The following is a 15,140-nucleotide window of genomic DNA, read 5'->3' as shown; positions in this document are numbered from 1 at the left end:
CTGCTGATGATGATGATGATTCCCTTGATAATTTACATTTGCAAAATGAGGGTGTGGAGTGCTCCAATGTTGTTTTCTATTTGAACACTTCTTTCCGGTAAAAGGGGAAACGCAAGAGCGTTTACAAGGGTAATAAAAGAGATAAAATCACTATAGAATTTTTCCTCAAGGCTATACGTTCAGAGCACCGCAATGACAATTACTCTGCTAAGTGCAGGCTCTCCACGTAAATGCAATAATTGTGCGCATTGTTTGATATAATGGTGAGCATATATATATATATATATATATATATATATATATATATATATATATATATATATATATATATACATGGAAGGACAAGTAAGAGCTAGAAGATGGCTGTTAAGCATAGTAAGTGTCCGGTTGCCTCCTCTGTGCTTCGGGACGGGCATGGACAAAAGCTGAGAAGAAAATAAATGAACTTGAGTTCAAAGGATCGGTATGTGTGAACACACGAGGTGACGCCGTGAAGAAACTTCTCAGTCTGGCACGAAGTGCTGATGCTTTCAATAACACAGCAACGCTTCTCTAATAAGTGTTTAATAATCGATGCTTTTGAAAAATAAGGCAGTGTTTTTTTCCAAACTAAAGATATGGTATAGGCGTGGATGTCATTTTGGTTTGTTTAATGCAGAATTCGTATAGTCATAAATACCATGGTGCGATGCTCCACGAAAACATGTTATGCATCACTGCATTCTGTATAAACATAAATGTAGTTAACCTGCTTGAGCCACAAGATTACAGCGCAGACAATCTTTATTAATGCCAAATATTTTAATCTTTCAATTTAAAATGTGCCGCTTTTTCTGTTCTCAACAAAATCTAAATGACTTTGGGAACCATGACCTCATCTAATATAAGAAAACGCGATTCACGACATTGTAACGATGAATATAATTGGCGCCGTAAACCTATTTTTGCACTCCTATTAAGGACCTTATTCCTACCTGCCCTGCTCCTATCTATAAAATATTTAGTCCTCCAGATAGACTGAACACTATTGAGTGACACTGAAAAACCATGACGTATCCTCTAGGAAACTTGCAGCCACATCCATACAAGAAAGAACTATTCCCACTGATCGACAGAAGTGTGACTGATTACAAATACGCTACTTATTTTTTATTCCAGAGCATTTTCCCGCAGGGCATACGGGGAATAAAAGAAACTCGAATAAGCGCCTCAACTCTGCATCGCCCTTACAATTTTTTTTCTAGAATGTCCATAGACTGTCTATAGACATTTGTCTATAAAGTCTATAGACTGTCTATAGACATTTCTTCAGACTAGTCTATAGACAGTCTATAGGCTATAGTCTATAGACTATAGTCTATAGATTAGTCTATAAAAAGTCTGAGTCTATAGACTGTCTATACATTGTCTATAGACAGTCTATAGACTTATGGCCATGCATTTTATAGACTAGTCTATAAAAAGTCTGATTCTATAGTCTGTCTATAGACTTATGGGCGTACACTTTTTTAGACTAGTCTATAAAAGGTTTGAGTTGTCGGGCCCTTAGGCCCTCTCTGTAGCGCGCACGGGGGAAGCCTTTGAAACGCGCACCACAACGGCACTCGTCGCATGGATCATGCGCACCGATTGCGTTATCGTAAGAACTCGCGCGGGCACTGCCGGGAAGGGAGCTGCCCGATAAGAAGGCAGCGAAGACGGCACTCGGGCTTTTTGCAGGGCGCGGGCCTGGGGAGGCGCTGGTGGGGCGTGGCCCATCTAAGTTTCTGTCCGAGCGTGCTACAGAGCAGGGGGAAAAGCGTCTTTGTATTGTGTCTGCATGAAAGAGTCCTCTTGTTGTTCGCTTTTGGGACTATCTGCGCGCCTGGTTCGGTGCTTGCTTGCTTTCTGCGCTTTATGCATCCTGTTATCGCCCGAAAGATTGTGTTGGTTGATGGTTTGTAGCGGCCATTCTTTCGTCGCTTCCTTTGAGTGAGTGATGAGTGAGTGAGTGAGCGAATAAACTTTATTGTAGGTCCGGCGAGGACGCGAACTCGTCGCGCACCCGGACCCTTCTGGACATGTAGAAATATTTAATAATCTCGTACAGAGGAAGCGCGGTCGGTGAGGTCACGCGCAGCCTCGTGGGGTGACGGAGTCACCAACAGGATGTTGAGAAACCTCGACGACACGTCGATTGTCTTTCTGACCGACAAGATAAACGAGTCCTGGAAGAACGGCATTGTACCTGCAGAATGGAAGACGGCCTGCACGGTGCTCATTCCCAAGCCCGGCAAGGCCCCGAACATCTTAAACTTGAGGCCGATTTCTGTGACCTCCTGCGTCGGCAAGGTCATGGAGCGCGTCGTCCTCAACAGGCTTAACGGGTACCTCGAAGGTAACGAGGTGTACACGTACAACATGATCGTCGCTCCCTGTGGCTTGTACATTTTGTTGCCTCGCTGTTTTGCTGCTTGCTTCTTAGCTTTTGCTGCTTTTTGCGGCTTTGCTTCTTTACTGCTTGCTTCTTTGCCTTGTTCTTTTCTGATATTGGCCGCGAGGCTGCGGTAATTTTGAGTGTTACATTCTAACGTTTTAAAGCGGTTCTTGTTCCTTGCGCCTTTGGTCCTTTGTCGTGCTGGTCGCGGATCGCGGACCCCCTGAGCGAAGGCGAGGGGCCTTCATCTGGCGCCCAACGTGGTTTTCTTCTTTCTCGTAGTTATTTTGTTTGTTCTGGAGTACGCTTTCGCACCGCAGGGACCACGAGCATGGGAACAAGGGAACCGCCCCCATCTCAAGGCAGCTGGCAATCCCCTCTAGGCCTATTTGTTTCGCTCCGACATCGGGTCTCACAGCTCACGCATCTGCACCCAACCCCTCTGACCCGCGTAAGCTCACTGAACGTTTTTATACTACCTCTCGCTCTCCCTGCGCCCCGCTATTTGACGCTATCCTGCCTCCGCACAACCACTTGACCATTCCGTCGGACCGCTTTGCTCGTTCAATTTCAACAGGAAAGATGCACCGCCGGCATTTTAATGCACCTACGTTCGGGTGAAGTCAAGACGGGCGCTGCTGAAAATCATACTCGCGAAACCACTAGTACGATGCCTGATAAAAAGGACGAGGGCACGCCAGCACAAGACATGTCCAGCATTATTGCCCAGCTGACCGCGCTGCTCGAGCATCAGACAAACATAACTCCAGCAGCCAGTTTCCGTTTGCAGCTCTCTGTGCCTACATATGACGGCCACAGAGATAAGAAATCGGTGGCAGACTTCCTTCAGGAAATGCAAGACTACCGCGATGCGGAAGCCATTACGGATGACGTTCTTCTTCAGCGCGTCTTGCCCGTCGCCCTGACTGGGTCCGCCGCCCGCTGGCGTCGTCGCCAGTCATTCCAAAGTTGGGCGCACTTTGAGCAGCTACTGCGAGAAGAATTCCTCCCCCCCGCCCCAACTACGTTGTCCGCATGAAAGATGAGCTTCGCGCCCGTAGTCAGGCGGACGAGGAAAGCCTCCAAGAATACATATGGTCCCTGCAGGAGCTTTACGAGCGCGCAGACCCTTCAGCATCCGAAACGGAAAGAGTCACCCGGGCAATCTGGCAATATCATCCACGCTTCCAGGCTTATCTAAGGGGCCGCACCGTCTCTTCGCTTGACGATCTCGCTAAAGCGGCATCCGATATTCAGGCGGCGATGTTGGCAGAGCTAACTTACCGGCCTCCACCCACGCCTCAAGCCTCCCTCGAGCCGTCTTGCGCGTGGCGCGGTTCTCCATTTGCAAGCCCGGGGGATATGGTACCGCCTCCAATGGCGCTGGATCCATTCATTCACCGCACCTTTGCCACCGAGGTACCTTTCCGGCCTCTGGTCCCGGAACCTGCCACAACAGTGCGAGACACTCGGGGCCGCAGCAGGCCTGTAGTGGCTGCCGCCCAATCAGGCGCAGCAGATACACGCAGGAGCATCCCAGTCTGCTTTCAGTGTGGAGGACGAGGGCACTACAAGAGCCAGTGCCCGATCCCCCCTGGCTCCCGCCAGCAGGGAAACGACGAGGGCCGGCGGTGGTGAGCAGCTCCCAGTCGCCAGCCAATGACCTACCGCGCCCCGACGTCCCCTCGGAACACGCAGGCTCCGCAACGACCTCTCCGGCAGCAGCCGACGCTCACGCGGTGTTACTCGCAACATCGAAGCATCTTGCAGCGGCTGTCAAGCACCGAGCGGGGGCAGGCGTTTCCAAGACTAGGAACCGCCGGGTGTTTTGGTCGTCTCACCATCCTGCTGTCACGGCGCTGAGCCGCGGACAACCTCGGCAGCGGAGAGGGGGAAAGAAACGGCTCCTCACACTCGAATCACCACCGGCATCAACGGTAGTAGCTGTACCGGAAAGGTGTCACCCCCCCCCCAGATCGAAGGCCCAGGATCTCGGACAAATGGTGAGGTCTTTGCCGTCCACGTTCAGTCTTCTTGACGACCACCTTGAGAAAACACCATTGGTAGTGGTCAGAATGGCCGGAGTAGAAGTACCTGCTATTTTAGACACCGGCTTTGCTGTTTCCGTTTTCGGCGATCGTGTCAAAAGCGCCTGCGAGACGAAACGTCTACAGTTACGAAGTGTAAACACGACCCTTCGCATGGCATCCGCTCACGTTGCATACGCTACGTCAGCAGCCCGGTTAACGGTTACCATGAATGATAAAAAAAATTCCGGCAACGCTTCCTATACCTTCCAGGACTTTCTTGTCCTGTGATTTTGGGCCGTAACTTCATAGCGAAAGCAGGAATCGTTCTCGATCTCTCTAAAGGCACCTACCAGTACGGCAAGCATGCACATCCTCTCAAGTTCATGACTAAGCCAAGAGACCCACAGTCAAATCTGTTTACCGCCAATATCTCTGCTGTCTCCGAGACTGGTAGTGGTATTCTCACTGTTCTGAAGTCTTCCACAGGATCTCCGGCGGAGAAGACCAAAATCGAGACAGCACTTAAACCATTTGCCGAAATGTCCACGGAAGGTCCTGGCAGCGTTAATGTGCTGACTCATAGACACCGGATGCGCCCGCCCAATCCCTTTCAACCCGCGGCCCCTGAGTATCCACAAGCGAGCACTTCTTGATAGTGCGCTAGACGGAGTGATCGCTACCGGTGCAGTACGACCGTCTAAGAGCCCCTGGGCATTCCTAGTTGTACTAGCACCTAAGAAAGATGGCACGGCGCGGTTTTGTGTCGACTACCGTCGGTTGAACGCTGTCACAGTTCGAGACTCATACCCTTCCCATCAATTGATTCAGTGATGTATTCACTTGGGTCCGCAAAGTTCGTTACTACTTTAGACTGCAGCAGGGGCTTCCTGCAAATTCCGATCGCCCCCTGCGATATTGCAAAGACTGCATTCACTTGCCATCGGAGACTGTTCGAATTTGTCCGATTGCCTTTCGGTTTGTGCAATTCACCGGCAACCTTTCAGCGTGTAATAGATATTGTGCTTCAAGACGCCAAATTCAATTATGCGATGGCTTACATGGATAACGTGGTAGTGTTCTAGAATACCCTGGAGGAGCATCGCCTTCATGTAACCACCGTTTTACAACGAATGCAGGCCGCAGGCATCACCATTAACCCCCGGAAGGTCCAACTGGTTTCGCCCAGAATCAACCTCCTAGGTTTCATTGTTGAGCAAGGCACATTCCGGCCTGACGAGGAGGAACTCCGGGCCATACTGCAGCTTCCCCCACCAACAGACGTCAAGAGCCTGCAGCGGTATTTGGGCATGGTGGGCTTCTACCGTCACTTTATCCCCAACTGCGCTGACCTGGCAAGACCTCTCCACCAGCTCTTACGGAAAGGTGCCAGTTGGTACTGGACTGACGCAGAGCAGGGATAATTCCGGGCTCTGTCAACGGCTATCGCCGATACCGCACGTCTGCTGCTTCCCGACCTCAACTTGCCATTCACCGTGCAGACCGATGCAAGTGAGTATGGCATCGGCGCAGTCTTGCTTCAGAAGCACCAAGGGAAGGTTCACCCTCTGGCTTTTGCAAGTCGCACTCTCACAGGAGCAGAGCGGAACTATACCGTAACAGAGAAAGAGTGCCTAGCAATTGTATTTGCACTAAAGAAATTTGACACGTATCTGGATGGGGCTGACTTTAGTATTCAGACTGACCACCAGGCGCTGACGTGGCTGTCAAAGCTAGAAAACCCAGCCGGCCGTTTAGCCCGTTGGGCCCTCTCTCTTCAGAAGTATAATTACAGAGTAGAATACAGGAAATGCACCTTCAACAAGGTAGCTGACGCCCTGTCCCGAGCACTACTCTCCGGGGATGGCGAACCGGCACCCGAAGTCCTGGCGGTGGCAGTGCCTGTGGACGCCTGCGGAACTCTGATCTCCCGCCAGCAGCTACTGGACGCCCAGCTAAGAGACGACCAGTGCAACTTGATACGCAAGGCACTGGACGGCGCCAACCCTGCCGGTAGCGGCAACGACGACTGCTACATGCAAGCAGATGGCCTGTTCTTGCGGTATATACCTGCTGCCGATAAGGATTGCGGTGAGTCTCCATTCCGTGTCATTGTGCCTAGAAAGCTGCGCAAGCCTTTTCTAGAGTACTTTCATGACACCCGGCTCGCCGGTCATAGCGACGGCAAGAAAACATTTGAGAAGTTGTGTCGCGTCGCGACATGGTCGCACATGAGAAAGCATGTCTTCAGATACGTTCGCACATGTCCTACCTGCCAGACCGTGAAACCGAGGGGAGGGAAGCCACCAGGCTTCATGCAACATGTTGAGAGCCGATACCCATGGGAAATTGTGGCATGTGATGTTATGGGCCCATACCACAGGTCAGCTAAAGGGAATCGATACTTGTTAGTGGTCACTGACCATTTCTCCAAATGGGTAGAGCTGTACCCGCTACGCAAGCTGGATTGTAAGATAATCTGGGATAGGCTGTTGGAAGCATTCACCCGTTTCGGTTTCCCAGCGCAGCTTATCGCAGACAATGCCACATATTTCATGGGCAGGTGGTGGTGGTGGTGGTGGTGGTGATGTTGAAGCAGGCGGGGTTAGCCTGGCATACATAGCCGGCAATTGTTCCGCCTGATCCTCCTTCGAGTTGAGATCAGGGGTGTGTCACCAGCTGTCGATGAGCCCCGTGTCTCGCAGGAAGGCTATCAGCAGTCGTTGCGCTCTCTTCCTGCACGCCGCGGGCCCTCCGGGGAAAACAACGTCCTCAAAGGTCCTGTGCGTGAGACCGCTTTTTTGTAGCTTGTCGACCATCGCTTTTCTTTCTGTGTCGAACTGCGGGCATAGCCAAATGAAATGTTCGATGTCGCCAATGTCACCACAGAAAGCACAGAGTGGGGAAGCGCGAAGCCCAGTCTTGAATAACCAAGCTGGGGTGTACGCGGAGTCGGTCCTGATGCGGTATAAAAGCGTCGCTTGTTCGCGTGTAAATCCATGAGTCACACAGGGTTCGTGTGGATTCTTGTGCATCGCTCTAAAGTGAAGGCGGATTGCTCCCTTAGAGTTTTGAAAAGGTTTTGGAGCTTTCACTTTTGGGACACATGTAAGCGCTAGGCGTGCAAGGGCGTCAGCTTCCTCGTTTCCATCAATTCCTACGTGTGATGGAATCCACTGAAACCTTATGCTAAATCCTTTGCTCGTTAGGTCGCCAATCAGTGCCAGAGACTGCCTTGTAAATTTCTCTAGAGGTAGGCCCCGATGTAATCTCTGTAATGCTGACTTGGAATCCGTCAGCACCACGACATCACGTGCAGAGAAGGCCCGTAGTTTCCGCAAAGCCGCGGTGATTGCGGCGCTTTCTACTGTTGTAGAGGAAACCACGCGATCCAGTCGGCCAGACCATGACACATCAAGGGATGGTATGCAGAATGCCGCTGCACAGCTATCTGTTTGTGCGCACACCGAACCGTCTGTGTATACTTGTAGGTGGCTTTGAAACACAGTGCTCAAGTGGTTCAGCACAAGAAACTTGGCTTCGGCCGTTGAAATGGTGCGTTTCGTCAGTAGGTGGGGTACATTAAGGCTGCAGGTAACGTCCGGAAAAGACCATGGCGGGTCAAGGCGGCTTTGTTTAGGCCATTGCAGTCCTAAAAATCGGAAGGTGTTCAGCGCCGCATGAAAATGTGAGCGAGTTCTTGCTCTTAGCCGTCGGAGAAGCGCCGTGCCAGCGCGTGACTCGCCCAGCCTTAATAGCTGCGTCAGCAAGGCCTGAGATGCCAAGAGGCGGAGTGGGAGAGACTCTGCCTCATTAGTGACTTTCTTGTTTGAAGCCGCCGTTGGAACTCCCATCGCCAAGCGAAGTCCCTTTCTGTGCACTGCCTCCAAGCGCTCGAATTGAGTCGCTGACGGTGATATCAGAGGGAGCTGATAGAGAATGCGGCTTGTTATCAGTGCAGCGTTCAGTTTAAGCATGGATATAGGATTGTTTCCCCAACGTACACCTGCCAATCGACGAAGTGCGTTGATTCTTTGCACTGATGCAGCCACAACACTTTCGACCGCACCACGCCAAAGTAGCTTGTTGTCGATGGTGACGCCCAGGAATCGAACATGAGTTGCACAAAGAATTGAATGCCCTCTGATATTCAGCGTCAGACGTGTTGACTTGCGTCTCACTCCCGGGAAAAGCATGAAGGCAGATTTTTCTGCTGATAAAGACAGGCCAAGCGTCGATAAGTGGCGATCGATAGTGGAGATTGCGGCCTGGGCTATCCGGGCCAAACGTTTGTGTTGGTACCCCGAGATCCAAATGCAGATGTCATCTGCGTAGATGGACATTTTAACTCCCGTCCGACCTACTTTCAGGGCATCTGGGAGGCTGGCCATGGCAACGTTAAAAAGCAAGGGAGACAGGACACTTCCTTGTGGGACGCCGAGGGAAATTCGTCGTTTGTCACTCATTACACTTCCGAGCTTAACTTGGACACATCGGTGACTGAGAAATTCATGGACGAATCGAAGAGCATTTCCAGACACGCTCACGGCTCGGAGTCCGTTGATGATGCCTGTGTGAAGCACACAGTCGTATGCCTTGGCAACGTCCATAAATATGGCGAGTGTGGAAAGGCCGTCTACGCGATGGTGCTCGATATGGCTTAGTAGATCCAAGACACTGTCCTGGACACTCAACCGTGGAAGAAATCCGGTCATACATGATGGCAGTCTATTTCCTTGCTCAAGATACCAAGTTAACCTCGTAGATATTAGTCTTTCCATCAACTTTGATACGCATGATGTGAGCGATACCGGCCGATATGAGGTGAGGTTTGCAGGATCCTTTCCGGACTTGAGCACTGGAACCACCCATGCTGTCTTCCACGCTTCTGGGATCTCTCCTGTGCTCCAGACGTGATTAAATATGTCCAGAAGGGCTCGTTTTCGTTCATATGGCAGATTTGTCAGCATCTGATTGCTGATCGAATCGGGACCCACAGCACAGCGTCTTCTTAATTTGCTAAGCGCCAAATCCAACTCACGAAAGGTGAACGGCGTATCCATGGTATGTGATGCTTCAGACAACAAAGGGTTCGATACTCCTGCTGATCTGCCATATGTGTATACGTCTGCAAAATCTTCTGCAAGGGTTTGCAAATCTTTTCCTTGCTTTAAAGCAAGTGCTTCAAATGGCCTGTGTAGGCGAATCTTTCCAGATAGGCTATTCATTACTCCCCATATTCTTGTCATGGGAGTAAACGCTGATAAACTCTCACAGAAAGCAGCCCATTGAACTCGTCTTAATCTTTTTGTGTGACGACGGATGACAGCGTTTATCCTGTTGTATTCAGTTTTCGGAGATGGATTTCCCGTTTTTCTCATTAGTTTTCGTTACGCTCTCCTACGCGCTGCGCAGAGGTTCTTTAGTTTCAAATCAGGAGTAGGGAAATGGTCTGGCAGTTTCAACATTGAGGTAGCCACTCTTTTGCTCCGCAGCATATCTGCGAACAGCTCACCAGGGGATTCATCCAACGCTTCTCTGTATGTGTCCCAGCGGGTCACAGCACAGAATTGCCTCCCAGCAGTGTGAAATCCGGTGATGGTGGTGAAGATCGGAAAATGGTCACTGCCCATCCTGTCTGGGGCCGTTGTTGACGATACGACAAGGTCTGTAGAATGGATCACGAGGTCTATGGCACTCCATGAATCTGGTGGTCTGAAGAAAGTTGGTTTGCCATCGTTCGCGATACATAAGTCAGCAGCATCCATGGCTGCGACAAGTTCCTTGCCTCGGTAATCTGCAGTCTTATCTCCCCAAAGCGAATGATGTGCGTTAAAGTCGCCACATATTATTATAGGAGAGGGGCAACGAATGCAAAGGTCCTTTATGAACGCCTCCATGGAGACCTTCCTGCGCGGGCTTATATACACCGACACCACACTGAGTTTTTGTTTTCCTAGGCACACTTGCACAGCGGCGACTTCCAATGAGGTAGAACAAAGGTCTTGCACTGGTAAGGTGACGTGAGGTATTTCTCGCCTGATGTATATCATCGCACTTCCGTTTGCAAATGATGGTATACTCGGATTTCCATGTCTGATGTACCCTGGGATCGTCCTTCCATTTGGGAGACCGGCCTCCGAGAGGGCTAGAATTGGTATAGGTATGTCTCGAAGGAAAAGGCTGAGTTCAGAAAGACGCTGTAGAATGCCGGCGCAGTTCCATTGCATTATTAAGGGCACTTTTGGACGACGGAATGGACCAAGTGGGCGAGAAGCTGCCATTATGTTACTGAGGGTACGCGGAAGTAGAGCAGAGTATTACTGACTCAAGAGCCAGCACTGCTTCCAACATATCCTTCGTTGAACTAGCAGGCATCTTCGCGACGTGGGAACGTAGTGCCGTGAACAAGGCGCGTATCACATGCTGGCAGTTCTCCTGCTGACTGTTGCCAAGTGGTACTTGAGGTCGGTTTACTGCGGCCGCATAGGTGCGTTTTTCGGACTCTTTTCGAACAGGTTTTTCAGCCGCTGTGACCGTTTGCGTTGGCTCAATAACTTCGTTTATCGGTGTGAGGCGCGGGAAATGAGATGCGTACTCTGTTTCCAAACCAGTTAGTTGTGGCGCTCTGGACGTCTTCTTCGTGGTCGATGGTGCGCTTGCACTCTTTGGACCCAGAACAAACAACTTATTTCTCCGCTGAGCAGCTGTCCGCGCAGGACATCGACCGTAGCTAGCAGGATGGTCACCGCCGCAATTTGCACACACAAAGTTGTCTTTAGTTGCACAAGTCTTAAAGTCATGAGGTCCCCCACAGCGCTTGCACCTCTGTTCTCCACGACAGTACTTAGCGATATGTCCGAAGCGCTGGCACTTAAAACAGCGTGGTGGTGTCTCCACGTAGTCGATAAGCTCGTGTCTGGTAAAACCAAGGTTGATCTTCTCCGGGCGTTCAGAATTTGGAGCAAATGTGAGAATCACCGAGTTAGTGCGCCTTGACTCCCATTCAGATGACGAGGTTTGGACCCGACGGGTGATTCTTCTTGCATGGAATACTCCCTGAGGTCTCAGGTAGGTGAGCAGCTCTTCATCCGAGTACCATTTAGGGATTCCTCTAACAATGCACGTGTTTTTCATATAACTGTGCGGGACACGGGCAGATATGGCTATGCCGCCGATATTCTTGGTCTCTAGAAGGACGCTGGCTTGTCCTTCTGTCTCTACGTCTAATAGCAATGCTCCCTGTGCTGTGAAGTGGCTCTTCACTGGTGCTCCACCGAGGATCGTTTCAAGCTCAGAATACAGGGCAATAGGGTTTACTTGCCTTAGATCAGCTCTTTCGGATGTTGCAGTGATTAACACTGGAATGCCCTCCGCCCTGTCTTTACGATGGCGCACAATTCGGAAACCACCCTCGGCCATGTCCAGGTCTGAAGTGTTTGCCACGTTGTCGCCCTCGATGATAGTTGACTCGTCGTCAGATTCACCAGTGTCTTGTCGTTTGCTGTCAGGCTGGCTTGTACAAACCAGCTGGCGTTTCTGACCCGGTGTCAGCCCTTGGGAGGTCATGGCGGGGTGCTCGTCGGTGCCAGCTTGGTTCCTTCTAGCACCTTGTGAGGCGGCGGGTGGCGCAGCACCCGTCGGTCTCCGATACGGAAGGTACCTTTTCGAGTCGACCGACGTCTTGAACCGTTCTGACCAGTAACACTAGCAGAAAATAACGAAAATAACGATAAATGTAGGCAGAGCTACTCAGACAGGCTAGCAGCAGACTCGTCGTCTTCTTCCTCTCCTTCATGGGCAGGATATTCGTTGACACTTGCAAAGCTCTTGGCGTGCAGCACAAAAGGACGACACCCTACCACCATCAAGCCAACATCACGGAGCGTGTCAACAGAAACCTTAAGACAATGCTGGTGGCTTTCACCGAGCGGCACAAGGACTGGGACGTTCGTATCCAGGAGATGGCTTTCGCCACAAGGACCACAGTAAACCGTTCGACAGGGTTTACGCCAGCGGCTATTCTTCTCGGTCGTGAGCTCCCTTTTCCTATTGAGCATGCATTCACCAACGGCTCTGAATTACCAACTCGTAATTACTCCACGTTCACACAGAATCTTTCCAGCCGCCTGGCCCACACTCTGAAGGAGGCCAGGGAAGACTTGGACCTTGCCCGCCTGGAACATGGGAACCAATGCAACAAAGGCAGGCGGCCCCTGGATACGTGATCACAAAACCAGTGGCGTAGCCAGAAATTTCGTTCGGGGGGGGCTCACATTGCAGCTCGGCCACCTCCTAAGAGGAAACATTAGGTCGGATGCTCCTATCTAAATACATGTAGAAGGAAAATTCGTTTTTCTCGGCAACAATTTCACCAATTTTGATGAGTTTTGTTGCATTTAAAAGCAAAACTTAAATTCTAGTGATTTTTTGTTTCGAATTGTCGATTTAGGTTGTCAATATTTTATTAAAAAGTGGCAAACATCGAAAATTTTCAGAAAACGATACAATGAAGTTTACAACTCTGCAAACCCAATGAAAATTGATATCACAATTCTGTAAATTGAACATAATAGTACATCTACAGCGGACAATATTGATGTTACCTATGAATCTCAAAAAATTAGGTATTATGGAAATAAGGCTTTTGCAGAACCCTTGTACATAACATAACCAATTCAAATAGACATATCGAATTTGTCCACTTTGAATGGCGTAATGGATGCCGTCTATAGAACCCTGATATCTGTTCTTGATCAAGAGCTATTAATTTGTAAACTTCGTGCTTCAATTTTTTTTCGGAGTTTCGAATTTTTTAAAATATTTTAAACAGAGTTCGGGCCGTAAATCAAAATTCCGCTTCCAACAGACACTAGAATATAACTTACTCTGTCAAATGCAACAAATTTCATTAAAACGGTTCAGGAGTTATCTCAGAAAAGCGTTTCTGCGTTTCACATGTACCGCGTTGGAGTTGGGCCCGAGCTAAAGCTTGCTCTTAAACAATTTGCCTAGGGATCAAATACATGAATAATAACTGTACTGTCATTGCCAGAGATGCTGCAAACGAATTTTTGAACGCTACGCACTTTGAGTACAAGCAAAATATGCATTTTTTCACAGAATGCTATACTCGTATGTGCCAAAAATTGTGCCCAGCATAACTGATGTCAATGCTTCCATGTTTTTGTCTATTACATAGTAAAGAAAATATCACACGAGCTTTAGAAGTACATCAGTTCGAAACCAGCAAACCAGTGCATGCCACTGATATGAAAAATGTAAAGGCCATGAAATGACCAAGTTGAGGACAAATATGTTAATGAAACTTTGTCATTCAAGATCCTTGTTTACATTCTTGTACATATGCAACGACCAGTGAAAAATTTCAATGACGCTGTCATTTGTTCCAATATATTACTCAGGAGCAGCTGTCACCGGTCGTGTATCGTGAGTAATGGCACCAAAATTATAGTCACAACGGAAAGCACGTATAAAAAGCAGGAGTTCTGCAGAAATTACGACGGCCAGTCAAATGAAAGTGAGCCAATACGAATATATGACAAACGGGGTACTTTATTTAAAAGTAGCCTCCATAGGCATTTAGACATTTGTCCCAGTGACTAACCAGTCGCGTAATTCCCGTCTCATAAAGCTCCTTGGGTTGTTGCTCCAAAACGTCTGCAACTGACTTTCACGTCATCGTCCGAGACGAATCTGGTTCCCTTGAGCTGTTTTTTTTTGGTTTCCCCAAAATGTGGAAGTCGCAAAGCGACAGGTCTGAGTTGTATGGCGGACGTTGCAGCGTTTCCCACTTGAACTTTGCCAATATTGTATTAACCAAGTCAGCGACGTGGGGACGGGCATTGTCGTGGAACAAGATGACTCCATCCGTCAATTTATCACGTAGTTTGTTCTTGATTGCAACGTGCAGCCGATCAGGCGTTTCACAATACCGGAAACAATTGATAGTCTCTCAAGATTTCACAAATTCTATCAGTAATGGCCCCTGACGATCGAAAAATAAAAGTCAACAACACCTTTCCGGCGGAAATGACGGCCTTTGCTTTCTTTGGGGGTAGTGAATTCGAATGTTTCCATTGTAAGCTTTTCCGTCGTGTTTCAGGCTCGTAGTAGTGGCATGATGGTTCGTCGCCTATCACAATTGCAGACATGAAATCGTCACCCTTATTGTGACACCGGATCAGATGAGTAAAGGCAGCGCCGAACTTCTCCGTACTCTGGTGGTGGTTCAAAATCTTGGCCATCCATAGCGCACACAAGAGCCGATAACTGAGATGTACATCATTATGGCGTGAACGGTGACGGTGAACCGAACCGCGACTGATGTTCACACGCTCTGCCAGTTCATCGATGCTTATCCTCCTTTCTTGTGTCATCAGCTCATCAACCTTTGCAATTTTGTTAGGGGTGACTGCACGATGGCTTCGGTGGGGTCTGGGATCGTCTTTGCAGCTTTCACGTCCTTCTTTGAACCGTTTGTTTTAACGCTTGACAGTGGCCAATGCAATGCACTCTCCAATGGTCAGTAGGACTTGGTCAAACTGCTGACGCAGCTTTCTTCCTCACGACCTGTCCATATTCAAATGCATATTGTATATGGGAAATAAAGCACTTTACTTACTTACTTTACTTTACTTACTTTAGTTACTTAGTTACTTTACTTTAGTTTACTT

At 49.2% G+C, this 15,140-nt stretch overlaps 1 pseudogene; it reads left to right on the top strand.

The window, feature by feature from the left end:
* Positions 1 to 3,086: 3,086 nt before the first annotated feature.
* Positions 3,087 to 4,054, top strand: LOC139047026 (activity-regulated cytoskeleton-associated protein-like; annotated as a pseudogene).
* The last annotated feature ends 11,086 nt before the right edge of the window (positions 4,055 to 15,140 follow it).

The sequence above is a fragment of the Dermacentor albipictus genome, chromosome 6 (genome assembly GCF_038994185.2).
Source record: "Dermacentor albipictus isolate Rhodes 1998 colony chromosome 6, USDA_Dalb.pri_finalv2, whole genome shotgun sequence".
Taxonomy (NCBI): Eukaryota; Metazoa; Arthropoda; class Arachnida; order Ixodida; family Ixodidae; genus Dermacentor; species Dermacentor albipictus.
This window is presented reverse-complemented; position numbering and strand designations above follow the sequence as displayed.